Source organism: Ursus arctos, unplaced genomic scaffold (genome assembly GCF_023065955.2).
Source record: "Ursus arctos isolate Adak ecotype North America unplaced genomic scaffold, UrsArc2.0 scaffold_4, whole genome shotgun sequence".
Taxonomy (NCBI): Eukaryota; Metazoa; Chordata; class Mammalia; order Carnivora; family Ursidae; genus Ursus; species Ursus arctos.
Window position 1 is genome coordinate 31822158 of NW_026623056.1, and position 14288 is coordinate 31836445.

General features: G+C 35.4%; 1 protein-coding gene and 1 pseudogene across 1 annotated transcript in view; one reads left to right on the forward strand and one right to left on the reverse strand.

The window, feature by feature from the left end:
• The window catches only part of STXBP5L (syntaxin binding protein 5L), a 425975-nt gene that overhangs the window by 31438 nt on the left and 380249 nt on the right, over positions 1 to 14288 (reverse strand). The window lies entirely within an intron of this gene.
• LOC113252078 (transcription factor BTF3-like) lies at positions 10252 to 11155 on the forward strand (annotated as a pseudogene).

Here is a 14288-nt window from a genome sequence, read left to right on the forward strand (position 1 = left end):
GATCTCCCTGGTGTCTTCCATGATTTTCTCAAGCCCAGCTAGTATCCTTATGATTGTTGCTTTAAATTCTGGATCAGGCATATATTACTTATATCTGTTTCTATTAGATTCCTGGCTGTGACCTTTTCTTGTTCTCTCTTTTGGGGTGAATTCCTCCATCTTGGCATCTTGTCTAGGTCTCTGTCATCTTTCCTGTGTTAGGAAAGCCTGTTATGTTTCCTGCTTCTGAGAGTAAAGGCTTCATGAAGAAGAGATCATGTCCAGGGCCTGGTGCTTCAGGAAGTGTCTCTGGTGTGTGCTGCATGGACTATGCTGCTGTGTTTTGGCTGCTCTTTCCCCCAGGTCAGTCCTCTGCAGAGTTTCTCCTTGCTTGCAGTGGGGAGTGTTTTGACCTTGTCCAGAGTGTGGCGAGTTTTAACTAGGTGTGCTTTGGTCTGCTGGTTGAAAGAATCCTGATGCTATTTCCACTAGAGCTGAAGCTCTGCAGAACTCTATGGTCAGTAGACCTGGTGTGTATGTGTTGGGTCAGGGTGGGGGGTGGGTTTGTGCTGGTCTTCAGCCAGAGTTCCCTGAGAAAAGCATTACTAGCAGAGTCCAGGTTGCAGGGTTGGTGTAAGTGGTTTATGCTGTCACTGTTGGCACTGTGCTGCTGACGTTAGTTTATGCTGAGGGGCAGGGGAGAGAAATGGTACCTGCTGGCTCCTTTGTCCCCAGAGAGGCAATGCCACCTCTCGGATGCATCTGGGAAGTGGAAACCGTCTCTCCGAGTGCATTCCATGGGATCCTCTGCGCTGTCTGCCTCTCCACTATCTGTCCTCCTCCACAGGAGCAATGCATTGCTTCACCAGTCTCTACATCTGCCATGCTGTGGACCTAACTCCAGTTTTTGAGCACCTTGGTTGTATAAACTTATGAAAATCAGCTCTTCTTCTTTTCCTAGTTAATGGCTATGGGGAAGTGTTTTCTTTTTGTGACTCCCTGTGTGCTCCTCTCTTTCTCTTACCTCTATGACCAGGGCTCTCTCCCCTCTCTGTGGCACCCATGATCTGCTTCTCTCCCAAATCATGTCTCTGCACTTCCTACCTTCCACGAGGTGGCTTCTTCTCTCCCTATAGTTGTGCAGTTTGTTCTGTCAGTTCTCAGATAGATTTCTTGGGTATTCAGAATGATTTGATATTTATTTAGTTGAGCTGGGGGACCAGGCAAGCTTAGCATTCTCCTGCTACTCTCACATCTTAGCTCCTCCTCTGCTAGTATTTAAATGTAAGCTAAATAACTACAAATGGTGAACTTTTAGTTTCTGGATGTCTGAGAAAGTCATTGTTTTCCCTCATTCTTAGATGATAGATCCCTACTTGACAATTACATTCCTCAGCACAGGTTGAGACATAATTGACATACAATAAACTGTACATGTTTAAAATTAAAAAAAACCTATTGTTTCATTCATAGTAAAAATAATGAACATATCCATCACCTCTTCCAGTTGCCTTATTCTTATTTTTAATGCTTCCATCCTGCCGTTCTGCATTGGCCCTATATCCTCAACAACCACTGATGTACTTTGTTACTGTAGATTAGTTTGCATTCCATGGAATTTTATATAGGAGCAGTCATACAACTTATATTTGTTTTTGTTTGACTTCCTTTACTCACCATGATTAGTTTGAGATTCTGCCATGTTGGTGTATTTATCAAGAGCTCATTTCTTTTTATTGCTGTGGAGTTTTCCACTGTGTGGATATGGCATAATTTGTTTAATATTCACTTATTGATGGATATTTGGGATGTTTCTAGTCATCAATTATTTTTTAAAGAAATTTAGAAACTAAATATTCTGTTTTACTTACCCACATATTTACCATTTCCAGGGCTCTTCATTCCTCTGTGTATATCTCAATTTTCCTGTACATTATTTTTCCTTCTTTCAGAAGGACTTCTTGAATTGTTTCTTGTAGAGCTGAATTTTTAGTCCCGGATCTTTGGATCTTTTCAGCTTTTGTATGTCTGTAAAAGTATTTATTTCACCTTCATTTTTAATGATACTTTATTTAGTAGAGAATTCTAGATGGACACTTTTTTTTTTTCAGTACTTAAAAAAATGTTCTTCCACTGTCTTCTAGCTTGTAAGTCTGCTGTTATTCTTATATATGTTACTCTATATGTTAATATATCTTCCTCCCCCCACCCCCCAGCTTTTCTTTTCCTTTCTTTCCTTTCTTTTCTTTCTTTCTTCCTTCCTTTCTTTTTAAAGAATTTTAGTTATGGCATATTTTGATGTAGTTTTCATCATGTTTCTTATGCTTGAAGTTCATTAAGCTCCTTGGATCTGTGGATTTACAATGTTCATCAAATTAGGAAGATTTTTGACATGACTTATTCGAACATTTTTCCTGTCCCATCCTTTCTTTCCTCTTCTGAGACTCCTATTGTATGTGTATTAGGTAACTTGAAGTTAAACAGTAGATCACTAATTTTCCATTCACTTATTTTGTTCTTTTTATTCCTTTGCTTTATTTTGGAGAGTACAGGTTTGAGTTCAGTAATGTTTTCTTTTCCCTTTTTCATTGTCAGTTCCCCTGTTTGTCCCATCTAGTGTATATTGCATGTAATCTCATACATTATATTTTTCATTTCTAAAAGTTCAATTTGAATCCTTTTGGTATCTTCCATGTCTTTTCTTAACATGCATGTGCTTTCTTCTATCTCCTTTAATATATGGAGTATATTTATGATAATTGATTTAATGTCCTTGTCTATTGAATTTATCCTTTATATCACTTCTGGATTAGTTTCTGTTGGTTGATATTTTCTCTTCATCATGGGCTGTATTTTCCTATTGAAATGGTATCATTGCCTGAAAGCCAGACATTGTGAATCTTATGTTATTAGGTGCCATTGGTTTTTATTCTTTAGATATGCTTGAACTTTGTTCCAGGGCACAATAATGCTTCTTAGAAACCACACTAAGTTGCCAAAAAGTGTATAGGATAGTAGTGTAGCTTATGGATAAGTGAAATGAATGACAGTAATGATTCAAGAAATAGGAAGAAATCAGGAATGCTTTGTTATCAGGCACTTGCACTTCCCATTAAGCAGTATAATGTCATTTTAAACTGGATTTAGATCAGTTGTAAATGTATATTGCAAACTCTAGAATAACCACTAAAAAATTAAAGAGAAATATAATGATATGCTAAGAAGAGCAAAAGGAATCATATATAAAATGCCCAGTTTAAAGCAAAAAAGCAGAAAAAAAGTAAAAAGAACATAGGAACAAAGAACAAGGGTAATGAATAGAAAACAATAAGGACCATGGTAGATGCTAATCCAACTGTATCATCATTTTAAATGTGCATGTTCTGAATAAACTAAGAGATTATCAGAGTAGTTCAAAAAACAAGATCCAACCGAACTATATGTTGTCTACAAGAAACCTAATTTAAGTATAAATGCATATAAAGATTAAAAATAAAGGGATAATGAAAGATATACTATGCTAACATTAATAAAAAAATTAATAATACATATGTATCTAGGCAGTTGCTTCAGGATGGTGGAGAACATGGTAAGGCCAGTGAACCCCATAAGCATTGGCTCATTGCCACACTTCATTTGTTATGAAATGAATTTCTTGATGCTGTGTGCATTACCATGATGGTGGATAAGGTATGCTGTAAGTTCATGGATGATAGTTTTAGCAGAAATATTCCATATAGGGAAGGCAGATCATATCCAGAGTAATATTTATTCCTGTAAGAACAACATCTTTCCCTTCCATGATGAAAATGGTCCAATGTAACCAACCTGCTACCTGGCTGATCACCTAGGGAATGGTGCTAAATTGGAGAAAGTGTTGGTTTCCACTGCTGTCATATTGGGCACTCAGCAGTGGTTGTAGCCAGGGCAGCCTTGCTGAGTAAAAGTTCATGTTGCTTAGCCCTTTGCCTAACCTCCATTCCTATCACCATGGTTACTTTGTTCATGAGCCCATTAGATGCTGAGAGGGTTGACTGGGAAAGAGGCCAACTGGTATCCACAGAATGGGTTGTTCTACCAACTTGATTGTTAAAATTTTCCTCTACTGAGGTTACCCTTTGATGAGCATTCACACGGGACAAAAATTTTTCTATATACTAGCTATAGAATTTGAAATTAAAACCAGTAACATTTACATTGGCACCCTCTAAAGTAAAGTACTTAGGTATAAATCTAACAAAGCATTTATGAGATCTCTATGAAGAAGACTAAGGAACTACAAAAAAATTTCTTTACCAATGAAAGAAACTGAAGAACAAATAAAAAGAGATTCTGTGTTCATGGATAGGAGGACTCAATATTGTCAAGGTGTCAGTTCTTCCCAACTTGATCTATAGATTCAACACAGTCTCAATCAAAATCCCAGCAGGTTATTTTGTGGATATTGACAAACTGATTGTAAAGTTACATAGAGAAGCAAAAGACTGGGAATAATGACGTAATATTTAAAGAGGAGAACAGTGTCAAAGAACTGGTGCTACCCAACTACAAGACTTACCATAAAGCTAAAGTAATGAGGACAGTGTGGTATTGGTGACAAAACTGACAAATAGATCAATGGGGAACCGAGCAAAAAGCCCAGAAATAGAGCCACACATATGTAGTCAACTGATCTTTGACAAAGGAGCAAAGGCAATACAATGGAGCAAAGACCATATTGACAAATTATGGTAGAAGAACTGGAAACTCACATGCAAAAAAATGAATCTAGGCACAGACATTAGCCTTCAAAAAGAAAAAAAACTCAAAGGGGATCATAGACCTAAATGTAAACACAAAATTAGAAAATGACTAGAAGAAAATATAAAATCTAGATGACCTTGGATTTGGTGATGACTTTTTAGATAAAACATCATAATCTATGATCCATGAAAGAAAAGATTGATAAATAGGGCTTGTTAAAATTAGTATCTTTCACAGAGAAGAAATTTCTATCAAGAGAATGAGAAGACAACACAGACTGGGAGAACACAATTGCAAAAGATACATCTGATAAAGTTTATTTTTTAAGAATATTTATTTATTTTAGAGCGTGAGCAGGAGGGGCAGATGGAAAAGGAGAGAGAATAGCAAGCATACTTCCTGCTGAGTGCAGAGCCTGATGCAGGGCTCGAACTCATGGTCCTGAGATCATGATGTGAGCCAAAACCAAGAATCAGATGCTTAGCCGACTGTACCACCCAGGGGCCTCAAGACGCATCTGATAAAGGACTGTTATCCAAAACACACAAAGAACACTTAGCCCAGCAGTAAGAAAATAACCCGAATAAAAAATGAGCAAAAGATCTGAACAGATGGTACACCAAAGAAGATGGACAGATGGCAAATAAGCATACGAAAATATTTAAAATTGCAAATTAAAACAACAAACAACTATATACCTAGTAGAAGGGCAAAAAAAATCTCAGACGCTGTCAACACCAAATGCTAGAATGAATATGGAGCAACAGGAACTCTCATTGTTAGGGGATGCAAAATTCATACACAGTCACATTGGAAGACAGTGTCAGTTTCCTAAAGTAAACCTACTCCTACCATATGATGCAGCAATCATGCTCCTTGGCATTTAACCCCCAAAACTGAAAACTTATGTCCATATAAAAACCTGCACATGAATGTTTAAGCAGCTTTATTCATTAGTTGCCAAAACCTGCCAAGATGTCCTTCAGTAGGTGAATGGATAAATTGTGATATATGCAGACAATGAAATATTCTAAAAAGAAATGAGCAATGAAGCTACAAAAAACATACGAAGGAACCTTAAATACGTATCACTAAATGAAAGAAGTCAATCTGAAAAGGCTACATACTGTATGATTTCAACTGTGTGACAATCTGGAAAAGGCAAACTATAAAGGTAGCAAAAAAAATCAGTGGTTGCCAGGATTTAAGGAGGAGAGAGTGATGAACAGGCTGACACAGAAGATTTTTAGAGTAGTAGTATTCTGTATTATAATATATTATACTATAATGATGGATATGCTTGGTGTTTTGACCTATACATAATGTCATATGAACCCTACTGTAAACTATGAGTTCTGGGTGTTAGTAATGTATTAATAGGTTTGTCAGTGGTAACAAGTGCACCACTCTTATCAGGCTGTTAATAGTGGGGGAGGCTGTGAGTGTTGGACAAAGGGTATATGGAAACTCTACCTTCCACTCAGTTTTGCTGAAACCTAAGATTGCTTTAAAACATAAAGTATATTAAAAAGTATATTAAGCCTATGTCCAATCTGTTTTTTACAGTGGTTGAATAATTTTGTATTTTACCAGCAGAGTAAGAGAGTTTGTTTGATCAGTGTTATCCTCACCATCAGATAGTTTTGCCAGTATTTTTTATTTCAGTTAATCCAATGGGTACTTATTTAGTTGTAGTCCATTGTTCTTTTAATTTGTATTCCTTTAGTGGCTAATGATGTTGAATATCTTTCCACTTGCCATCTCTATATCCTCTTTGGTAAAGAGTCTATTCAAATAGTTTGCCCATTTTAAAAAATAAATGTTTTATTTTGGAATAATCTTAGATTTAGAGGAAAGTTGCAAAGATAATACATAAATTTCTCACGTTGGTACGTTACTATTAACTAAATTCTAGACTTTATTTCACTAGTTCTTTGAAATGTTTTTTTCCTGCATTTTTGATTGAAGTGAAATTCATATAATATAGGATCACCATTTAAAAATGTACAACTTAGTGGCATTTAGTACATTCACCATCTTGTGTAACCACCACCACTATAAAATTCACATTTTTATCACCACAAAGAATAGCACTGACTCATTAAGCAGTTACTGCCCATTCTACTCTTCCTTAGCCATGGTGACCGTCAATCTGCTTTCTGTTTCTAGGGACTTAACTATTCTGGATATTTCATACAAATCGAATCATGTAATTTGTGGCCTTTTATGTATGGCTTCTTTAATTTCATATAATGTTTCTGAGGTTCTTCCATATTGTAGCATGGATCAGTACTTCTTTTTTAATAAAATATTTTTAAATGGTGGTAAAATACAATACAAAATTTACCATCTTAACCATTTTTTAAGTGTACAGTTCACTTAAGAGTAGTAAGTACATTCATATTGTTTTGCAACTATTACCACCAGCCATCTCCAGAATTCATCTTTTAAAAATGAATTCATTATTCATTAAACAATAATTCCTCATTTCCTACTCTCCCAGCCCCTGGCAACCACCATTCTACTTTCTCTATGTATTTGACTATTCTGGGTGCCTCATATAATTGGAATCATATCATTTTTGTGTCTTTTTATTGCTGGTTTATTTTACCTAACATAATGGCCTCAAAGTTCATGCATGTTGTAACATATGTCAGAATTTCCTTCCTTTTAAAATCTGAATACATTCCACTGTATGTATATTCCATGTTTTGCTTATCCATTCACCACCCATTGATGGACACTTGAGTTGCTTCCACATTTTAGCTACCGTCAATAATGCTGTTATGAACATGTGTGTACAAATATCTCTTTGAGACTCTGCTTTCAATTCTTTTGGCATATACCCAGAAATGGATTAGCTAGATATGCAATAATTCTAATAATTTTAATTTTTTGAGGAACCACCATAATGTTTTCCATAACAGCTGTACCATTTCACATTCCCACCAGCAGTGAACAAGGGATCCAATATCTCCATATCCTTGTTAACACTTGTTATTTTCTGTTACTGTTTTTGATGGTAACCATCACCTCTTAGGTGTGAGGTGGTATCTCACTATGGTTTTGATTTGCATTTCCTTAATGATTAGGAATGTTGAGCATCTTTTCATGTGCTTATTGTCCATCTTTTATCTTCTTTGGAGAAATGTCTAAGTCTTTTGCCCATTTTTGCATTTTTGTTGTGGAAATATAGGTGTTCTCTGCATATTCTGGGTAGTAGACCCTTAGATGATTTGCAGATATTTCTCTATAGTCTGTCTTTTCACTTTCTTAATAATATACTTTGAAGTGCCAAAGTTTTAAATTTTGATAAAGGCCAATTTACCCATTCTCTTGTTGCTTATATTTTGGTGTCCTAAGAAACTATTGCCAAAGTCTAGGTCATTAAGATTTTCCCCTATGCTCTCTTCTAAGAGTTATATAGTTTAGCTCTTAAAGTTAAGTCATTGATCCATTTTTGTACGTAATGTGAGGTAATGGTCCACCTTCATTCTTTCGCATGTCAATTTCTAGTTGTCTTAGTACCATTTGTTGAAGAAACTATTTTTTACCCCATAGAATTGTCCTGACAACTTAGATGTATGATTTTATTTCTGGACTCTCGATTTTATTCCACTGGTATATATGTCTGTCCCTATGCTGGTAACACTGTTTTGATTACTATAGATATGGAGGAAGTTTTGATATTGGGAAGTGTGATTCTTCAAACTTTCTTCTTTTTCAGTACTGTTTTGGCTATTCTTGCTTCAACATTTCCACACGAATTTCAGGATAATATTTTCCATTTTGAAGAAAAGGCTATTGGTATTTTGGTAGGGTTTGCATTGAATCTATTAGATTGTTTTGGGTGGTACTAATATTTAAACAATATTAAGCCTCTCAGTCCATGAACAAGTGATATCTTTTCATTTATTTAGGGCTTCTTTAATTGCTAATATTTTGTAGTTTTCAGTGTACAAATGTTACACCTCCTTGGTTAAATTTGTTTCTAGGGATTTTATTCTTTTAGAGACTTGTAAGAATTTTTAAATAAATTCTTTTAAAAATTTTTCATTGCTGGTGTATAGAAACACAACTGATTTTGCCTGTTTATGTTATACCCTGCAACTTTGTGGACTTTGTTTATTCTAGTTGTTCTTTTGTGGTTTCTTTGGGATTTTATACATAGAGGATAATGCCATCTGTCAGTAGGGATAGTTTCATTTCTTGCCATTTTGCATGCCTTTTATTTCTTGCTTAATTTCTCTGCATAGAACTTACAGTACAATATAGAATAGAATTAGTAAAAACAGGCATCCTTATCTTGTTCTGGATCTTGAGGAAAGTTTTTAGCTTTCATCATTGAGTAGGATCTTGTCTGTGGGTTTTTCAGGAATGCCCTTTGTCAGTTTAAGGAATTTTCCTTCCATTCCTAGTTTTCTGAGTATTTTTATCATGAAGGGGTGTTCAATTTTATTAAACACTTTTTCAGTATCAATTGAGATATATCTGTATCATGTTTTTTTCTTTTATTCTATTAATGTTGTTTTTACATCTTTATTTTCTTCTGTTCAACCACCCTTACATTTCTGGGATAAATCCCACTTGGTCATGGTACATAATCCTTTTAATATGCTGTTGTATTCTGTTTGCTAATATTATGTTGAATTTTTGCACGCATATTCATAAGGAATGTTGGTCTCTAATTCATTGTGATGTTGTTTAGCTTTGAAATTAGGGTGATGTTAGTGTCATAGAATGAGTTAGGAAATTTTTCGGAAGAGTTTGAGGATTGGCATCAATTATTTAAATATTTGGTAGAATTCACCAGCCATCTCATCTTTGACCTTCCTTTGTCAGGAAGTTTTTGAGTACTTATTCAATGTCATTACTTATTTTAGCTATGTTGAGATTTTCTTCTTGAGTCAGTTTTGGAAATTCAGTTTATAGGAATTTGCCTATTTCATTTAGTTATCTAATGTTGGCATACAGTTGTTCAAAGTATTATCCTCCTTTCTGTAAGTTTGATAGTAATGTCCCCACTTTCATTTTGATTTTAATTATTTGCATCTTCTCTCCTTTTTCCTTAGTCTAGGTAAAGGTTTGTTGATTTGTTGATCTTGTCAAAGAACCAACTTGGTTTTGTTGATTATTGTTTTTCTGGTCTCTATTTTGTTTATCTTTAATCTTTATTATTTCCTTTTGCTAGCTTTGGCTTAATTTGGTCTTTTCTAATTTGTTGAAGTATACAGTTGGGTTATTGATTTGGGATCTTATTTTCAACATAGGCATTTACAGCTTAACTTTCCCTTTGAGCTATGTCTTTGGTGTAACCTGTAAATTTTGCTTTTATTTAATGTGTCTCAAAGTATTTCACATTTGACTTGTGATTTCCTCTTTGACCTTTTGGTTGTTTACAAGTGTGCAGTTTAATTTCAAATTTTGTGAATTTCAGTTTTTACTGATTTCTAGTTTCATCCCATGGTGGTTACAGAAAAAAACTTTGTATGATTTTAATCCTTTTAAATTTATTGAGGCTTGGAGGCAATGCCATCTCTTCCTCCACCTCACGGTAGAACCCAAGGACAGAAGCCTCAGATGAAAGAACCTATCATGAACCAGGAGAAACTTGCCAAACTGCAAGGACAAGTGCACGTTGGTGGGAAAGGAACTGCTTGTGGAAAGAAGAAGGTGGTTCATAGAATGGCTACAGCAGATGATAAAAAACTTCAGTTCTCCTTAAAGAAGTTAGGGGTAAACAATATCTCTGGTATTGAAGAAGTGAATATGTTCACAAACCAAGGAACAGTGATCCACTTTAACAACCCCGAAGTTCAGGCATTGCTGGCAGTGAACACTTTCACCATTACAGGCCATGCTGAGACAAAGCAGCTGACAGAAATCTGCCCAGTATCTTAAACCAACTTCGTGCAGACAGTCTGACTAGTTTAAGAAGACTGGCTGAGGCTTTGCCCAAACAATCTTGTGGTTAGAAAAGCACCACTTGCTACCAGAGACGATGATGAAGCTCCAGATCTTGTGGAGAATTCTGATGAAGCTTCCAAGAATGAAACAAACTGAATTGAGTCAACTTCTGAAGAAGACAAAAATTGAAGAAGTTACTGGGAGCTGCTATTTTATATTATGACTGCTTTTTAAATTTTTGTTCATGGATCTGATAAAATCTAGATAAAGCCCCTTAGACACTGCAGCTCTTTTCAATTTTTGCTTATACACAATTCATTCTTTGCCACTAATTAAGCAGAAGAAGCCTGGGAATAAAGTTTGAAACAAGGTTAATAAAGTTCTTTGCCTAGGGTAAAAAACCCTTATTGAGGTTGTTTTGTGGCCTAAAATATGTTCTATCCTCAAGAATGTTCCATGTGTACTTGAGAAGAGTATGTATTCTATTGTTATGTGGGGTACTCTGTCTGTTAAAGCTAGTTGGCTTATAGCGTTATTCAAGTCCTCTCATGTTTGATCTCCTGTCTAGATTTTCTATTCACCATTGAAAACAAGCTATTGAATTATTCAACTATTGTTATAGAACTAATTCTTCCTTCAATTCTGTCAATGTTTGCTTCATATATTTTGGGCTCTGCTGTTTGGTGCACATTTGTTTGCAATTGTTATATCTTCTCACCAAATTGACTCTTTTATCCTTCTTTTTTTCTTTTAACAGTTTTTTACTTAAGGTCTACTTTGGTCTTAATATTGCCATACAAACTCTCTTTTCATTATTATTTGTGTGGAGTCTTTTTCCATCCTTTTAATTTCAACCTATTTGTGTTTTTTGATCTAAAATGACTCTCTTATAGATAACATATATGTTTTTAAATCTATTCTGCCAGTCTGCCAGTTTAATCCATTTGCATTTGAAGTGATTATTGATAAGGAAGCATTTCTGCCATTTTTCTATTTGTTTTTCAGATGGATACCTTTTGTTGTTCATGAATTGTCCCAGTATTGCCTTCTTTTCTGTTTGATTGTTTTCCCAGTGTATCTTTTAATTTCCTTCATATTTTCTTTTCTGTTTTTTAGTTATTAATGTTTATGCTGGTGATTACAAATTCACAACGATGCCTTTTGAATTGTACCAACTTAGCTTCAAAGCATACAGAACTCTGTTGCTATCAATGTCCATCATCTTCCCTTATATTGTTGTCTTCATATCTTTATTCATTACATGCCCATTAAGATTTATACATTTGACTCTTAAATCATGTAGGAAATAAGAAAAAGGAGTTGAAACCCAAAAATAAAATAATATTGGCTTTTATATGTACCTATGTAGTTATTTTTACCATTGTTCTTTATTTCTTTATATGTCTTCAAGTTACTGTCAAACATCTTTTCATTTCAGCCTTAGGACTCCCTTTAGTATTTCTTGTAGGGAGGGTCCACTAGTGATGAACTCTCTTTGATTTTGTTTGTTGGCAATGTCTTAATTTCTCTTTAATTTTTGAAGGAAATTTTTGCCATATATAGGAATTCTTTGTTGACACATTTTCCCCCAGCACTTTAAATATGTTATCCCACTGCCTTCTGGCCTCTTTGGCTTCTAATGTGGATTTGGCTATCAAACTTATTGGGGATTTCTTATTCATGATGAGTCACTTCTCTCTTGCTGATTTTAAGATCCTCTTTTTGTAAAGTTTGATTATAATGCATCCGAGTGAGTATCTCTTTGAGTTTATTATATTTGGAGTTTGACGAATTTCTTGGATGTGTAGCTCATGTCTTTCCTCAAGTTAAAGAAGTTTCCAGCTATTATTTCTTCAAATATTGTTTCTTCTCCCTTTTCTCTTCTCCTCAAGTATTCCCGTAATATGTTGGTATGCTTGATGATGTTTCACAAGTCCCTTAATCTCTATTCATTTTCCTTTGTTTTCTTTTTGCTCTTCTGTGTCAATAACTTCAATTGTACTACCTTCAGGTTGGCTAGTTTCCTCTGTCTACTCAAATGTGGTGTTGAACCTTTCTGGTGAATTTTTCATTTTAGCTATTGTAATTTTAGCTCCAGAATTTCTACTTTGTTCCTTTTTATAGTTTGTTTCTTTATTGATGGTCTCTATTTCTTCATTGTTATCCGAGATTTTTTTTTTAAGATTGATTTATTTGAGAGAGAGAGAGAGAGAGCATGGAGGGGAGGAGCAGAAGGAGAGGGAGAGAAAGAATCTCAAGCAGACTCCCTGCTGAGCAGACAATCCTATGTGGGGCTCAATCTCAGGACCCCAAGATCATGACCTAAGCCAAAATCAAGAGTTGGATGCTCAATTGACTGAGCCACCTGGGTGCCCCCATTGTTATCCAAGATTCTTAATTGGTTTTTCATTTGTGTTTGCTTTAGCTTCATGATTTATTAATCTTTTTAAAAATTAGTTACTTTTTATCACTCTTTAAACATCCTAAAAAGTATTATTTTAAAAGCCTTTTTTAAATTATGTTCAGCTAGCCACTGTATAGTAAGTACATCATTAGTTTTTGATGTAGTGTTCAGTGATTCATTAATTGAGTATAATACCCAGTGCTCATCATAACACATGTCCTCCTCAATACCCATCACCCCCCACCCTCACCCTCACCCCAACCCTCTTTCACTCTGAAACCCTCAGTTTGTTTCCCGGAGTCTATAGTCTCTCATGGTTTCTCTCTGATTTCTCCCCCTTCAGTTTTCCCTCCCTTCTGCTATGGTCCTCTGTGCTATTCCTATGTTCCATATATGAGTGAAAACATATTATAATTGTCTTTCTCTGCTTGACTTATTTCACTTAGCATAATCACCTCCAGTTCCATCCATGTTGATGCAAATGGTGGGTATTCATCCTTTCTGATGGCTGAGTAATATTCCATTGTATATATGGACCACATAATCTTATTCATTCATCTGTTGAAGGGCATCTCACTCCTTCCACAGTCTGGCTATTGTGGACATTGCTGCTATGAACATTGGGGTGCCTGCGGCCCTTCTTTTCACTACATCTGTATCTCTGGGGTAAATACCTAGTAGCACAATTCCTGGGTCATAGGGTAGCTCTATTTTTAACATCTTGAGGAACCTCCATACTGTTTTCCAAAGTGGCTGTACCAGCTTGCATTCCCACCAACAGTGTAAGAGGGTTCCCCTTTCTCCACATCCTCTCCAACATTTGTTGTTTCCTGCCTTGTTAATTCCATTCTAGCTGGTGTAAAGTAGTATCTCATTGTGGTTTTGATTTGCATTTCCCTGATGGCTAGGGATGTTGAACATTTTTTCATGTGTCTGTTAGCCATTTGTATGTCTTCTTTGGAGAAGTGTCTGTTCATATTTTCTGCCCATTTTATGATTTGTTTATTTGTTTCTCGTGTATTGAGTTTGAGAAGTTCTTTGTAGATCTTGGATACCAGTCTTTTATCTGTAGCATCATTTGCAAATATATTCTCCCATTCCGTGGGTTGCCTCTTAGTTTTGTTGACTGTTTCCTTTGCTGTGCAGAAGCTTTTTATCATGATGATGTTCCAAAGTTCATTTTTGCTTTTGTTTCCCTTGACTTTGGAGATGTGTCTTGAAAGAAGCTGCTGTGGCCAATGTTGAATAGGTTACT